This window comes from Carassius carassius, chromosome 31 (genome assembly GCF_963082965.1).
Source record: "Carassius carassius chromosome 31, fCarCar2.1, whole genome shotgun sequence".
In the NCBI taxonomy this organism is placed as follows: Eukaryota; Metazoa; Chordata; class Actinopteri; order Cypriniformes; family Cyprinidae; genus Carassius; species Carassius carassius.
The window spans coordinates 19,742,192-19,744,415 of NC_081785.1; the positions used below are offsets into that span (position 1 = coordinate 19,742,192).

At 51.4% G+C, this 2,224-nt stretch overlaps 1 long non-coding RNA gene across 1 annotated transcript; it reads right to left on the bottom strand.

Annotated features, from left to right (window-relative positions):
* Positions 1–203: 203 nt before the first annotated feature.
* LOC132112118 (uncharacterized) lies at positions 204–1,796 on the bottom strand. The gene is made up of 3 exons (XR_009424896.1): positions 1,195–1,796; positions 776–1,058; positions 204–304 (listed from the first exon to the last, which is right to left on the bottom strand). It is a non-coding gene; the product is annotated as an uncharacterized LOC132112118 (long non-coding RNA).
* Positions 1,797–2,224: the final 428 nt, after the last annotated feature.

Below are 2,224 nucleotides of genomic sequence, written 5' to 3' on the forward strand. Positions count from 1 at the left end.
AGAACAAGTAAGTGATAAAACAATCTTTATTTAAATATTTAAAAATAGGTTGGGGAATAGGGAAAGGGCAATTAAAACTAAACTCTGACTCGGCCCTCCAGATGGGCTATGGCCGGGAAGAGGTCAGGGAGCAAGGGGGCCACGGGGATCCGGGGCGTGGGGCTCGGGCCCCGGCCTGAGTCTTAGGTATCCGTAGCGCCCTCCTTCTTCCTCCTCTTCGCTGAATACAGCTCACGGTAAGTACTGGTTCACACAGTTCGTTCTCGAGGTGCCCACTCTCTTTCTCTTCCTCCACAGGCAACGGCTCTTCGCTGATTACAGCTCGCAGTAAGTACTGATTCACCCAGTTCGTTCCTTGGGTGCTCACGCTCTTTCTCTTTCTCCACAGGCAACGGCTGGGACACACAGGCACAGTTAGTTCAGCTTGGTTTTGCTCTCACCTCTTCGCTGATTACAGCTCACAGTAAGTACTGGTTCACACAGTTCGTTCCTTGGGTGCTCACTCGCTTTCTCTTTCTCCACAGGCAGCGGCTGGGACACACAGGCACAGTTAGTTCAGCTTGGTTTTGCTCTCACCTCTTCGCTGATTACAGCTCACAGTAAGTACTGGTTCACACAGTTCGTTCCTTGGGTGCTCACTCGCTTTCTCTTTCTCCACAGGCAGCGGCTGGGACACACAGGCACAGTTAGTTCAGCTTGGTTTTGCTCTCACCTCTTCGCTGATTACAGCTCACAGTAAGTACTGGTTCACACAGTTCGTTCCTTGGGTGCTCACTCGCTTTCTCTTTCTCCACAGGCAGCGGCGTAAGTACAGGTTTCCTCAGTCTCTCCTCGTGTTACCCACTCTCTCTCCTTTTCTCTCCACAGGTATCAACTTGGGCACAATAGCACAGTTAGTTTGCTTTGAATGGCTCTCACCTCTGGGCTGGACACAGCGTACTGTAAGTACAGGGTTCGCTCTATTCCTCCTCGTGTTATTCACTCTCTCTCTCCTTTTCTCTCCACAGGTATCAACTTGGGCACAATAGCACAGTTAGTTTGCTTTGAATGGCTCTCACCTCTGGGCTGAACACAGCGTACTGTAAGTACAGGTTTCCTCTGTTTCTCCTTGTGTTACTCACTCTCTTTCCTTTCCTCTCCACAGGTATCAACTTGGACACAAAACACAGTTACTCTGCTTTGGATGGCTTTCACCTCTGGGCTGGACACAGCGTACCGTGCTATCTCCGGAGATCTGAAGCACGCTCACAACATATACTGTACTGAACTAGGCTAGAACCAGCAATCTCCTTGTCCTCCCACGCCGAAGTGCGTGAAGGCGGGGGTTTATCTGACAGGACACACGGCAATACACAGCAGCCCACAGCAATATACAACACCACGTCAAAATTATAGGTTTTCACAGCACGAAGACTCACCCACCACACTCAGTGTACGGAAAGGACACCCGTCTTCCTTCACTTCGCTTGGTTCGGATCTGGCGATGGAATATGCGGCCTAGCTAGTGATGTCGTCGTTGCGACTACTTCAATAAGTATTCCTTCGGCTCTCCCACCACACTATATTAGGGGTAGGGCCACCCTCCTCCTCCTGGAGAGATCTACACAACGCCAGGTCAATATACAGGGCACTTTCGACTGGCTCTTAGTACTCACATCAATGCCACTTCCAATCCCCTTTTTCACGTCGTCTCAGTTCGCCGTATAATCTGTTCACTTCTCAACCTTTAAGGTTCGCGATGTCTTCACAATCATACAATTCCAGCCTGAGGGAGAGAGAGAGTTAGACAGCTACCAGCAGCGTACCAAGACGGGCACAACCCAGTGCTTCACACACACCAAAGAGAGCTTCCCAGACTGTGAAATAACTTGGCCTTAAGTACTGCCTTGTCCAGCGTATCCTCCAATCACCAACCGCTGTCCCTAACTAGGCACAGGTGCATCGAATTCCCTGATTTTCCTTCTTACGGCGCTACCGGAAGTTCCGGTGTTCTGTTTTTCCGGTCCGGGCGGAAACACTTCCGGGCGGAACCAAACTTCCCGAATTTTGGTTCCGCCCCTAAAGATCGTCACCTTGTGACATCCTCCCCCGCCAATCCGTTCTAGTCCCTAGAACGTCCTCGGGCTGTCCACTCCCCATAGCGGGCAGGGGGTCGGCCTCGGTTCTCTCGCTGGGATCGTCTCACTGGTGAATCGGGCTCAGCTTGTTCAGGGGCTGCTTCTGG